This window comes from Seriola lalandi, unplaced genomic scaffold (genome assembly GCF_002814215.2).
Source record: "Seriola lalandi dorsalis isolate HSWRI2012SDOR001 ecotype SW California unplaced genomic scaffold, Sedor1 jcf7180001990213, whole genome shotgun sequence".
In the NCBI taxonomy this organism is placed as follows: Eukaryota; Metazoa; Chordata; class Actinopteri; order Carangiformes; family Carangidae; genus Seriola; species Seriola lalandi.
Genome location: NW_019460879.1, coordinates 1 through 597, shown reverse-complemented (window position 1 = coordinate 597; position 597 = coordinate 1). Strand labels below are relative to the sequence as shown.

The 597-nt window shown below is 44.7% G+C and overlaps 1 non-coding gene across 1 annotated transcript; it reads left to right on the top strand.

Moving 5' to 3' along the window:
• Positions 1-310: 310 nt before the first annotated feature.
• On the top strand, positions 311-392 carry trnas-gcu (transfer RNA serine (anticodon GCU)). Its single transcript has one exon. It is a non-coding gene; the product is annotated as a tRNA-Ser (tRNA).
• Positions 393-597: the final 205 nt, after the last annotated feature.

Here is a 597-nt window from a genome sequence, read left to right as displayed (position 1 = left end):
ATTGAAGTCTTCTGGAGAATGCTTCACCATTTGAGCTCAAATAAGTAGGGATTTAACAAGAAGCGATACTTTGGTATTTTAGTGCCAAAATTCTCATGGTGCTAGAGATGTGATTCTTCTGTAACTGATGAGGGCAGCATAATAACGCTACAAGCCTTCTAGTCTGACAGACTAAATTTACTTGGCGTAAGGGCAAAATTTAACTCTCTAATGTTCCTGCACCTACGTAAAAACCTGAGCCGTTTACCCGGAAATGCTCCTGAGTTCATGACCCGGACCGGCTTTTTCCTTTGAAACTTAATAACCAGAGGACGAGGTGGCCGAGTGGTTAAGGCGATGGACTGCTAATCCATTGTGCTCTGCACGCGTGGGTTCGAATCCCATCCTTGTCGGGATACAGTTTTCTTTAGTCCACCATGTTTACATGTCAGCAAGGTCAGATTCTATCCCAAATGTTCCTCCTCATTGATACGCTATGACCTCTACTTGGAAAGAAGCTGGCAATACCAAGGAGTCACAGTACTCTACAGGGGAATTAGCTCAAATGGTAGAGCGCTCGCTTAGCATGTGAGAGGTAGTGGGATCGATGCCCACATT